An 833-nucleotide genomic window follows, 5' to 3' on the forward strand; every position below is an offset into this window, starting at 1 on the left:
GCAGCGGCACCCCGGGCAGCCTGCGGCAGTGCGGGGGACCGCCGGCGCCTCGCACCAGCCAAGTTCTGCGGCTCCCGGTGTTCAAAAACCGGGAGAGGGGAGCAACACGCGCCCACCGCCCGGAGCGACGATTCAGTGGCGTTTCACTCCACAGGGCGATTTATTTTCCTTCGAACGTTACCGAACTACTGCAGGAAATCAGTCGCGTTTCGTGTTTTTTTGCAGACCTGAAGTAGCTTACTGAGACAACCCGCAAAAATACAATCGGGTAGAAAACATCCTCCTTTCCCTGATAGTTCACCTTACGTTGCAGGGGTGACTGGACTGACAACAGAACTCTGCTGAGATCCCTTCTCCTCCTGTGACGTGTTCCTGCCGCCGCTGAGAATTAAACGCCTGGCATCAAGCAGGCCAGAGGCTGACACTGTTTTTCCTCCAACCGGTCTTCATTACGTGATATCCTTTTTCCAGAGCTAAGGTAATTAAGTATCAGCAAATTCTGCAGTGCTCTAAGGGAACATTGCTTTTTCACCGCCCTAAGTTCCCATTAGACGGAAAGATTTATGCTAGGCGCTGTTTGAAAACCTTCTGCAATCCCCAAATTTCACCTGCTTCCATAGAAGTACAACCATCAAAGCTACTTAAATGAAGTATCAGAGAATAAACTTCACCAAGAGAAAAGGCCTCGCCTGGAAAGCCGGAAGGCCGGTAAGAAAGACCCAACGGGACAGAATTCGCTGCTAGTGTAAATATGGGCAAACCCGCGAAGGCGTGTGGAGGTGTACGCTCCTCCTCAAGCCGGTTACGAGTCTGGATGGTTAACCTCTGGGCCA

The sequence above is a fragment of the Pygoscelis adeliae genome, unplaced genomic scaffold (genome assembly GCF_000699105.1).
Source record: "Pygoscelis adeliae isolate BGI_AS28 unplaced genomic scaffold, ASM69910v1 Scaffold10, whole genome shotgun sequence".
NCBI classification, from domain to species: domain Eukaryota; kingdom Metazoa; phylum Chordata; class Aves; order Sphenisciformes; family Spheniscidae; genus Pygoscelis; species Pygoscelis adeliae.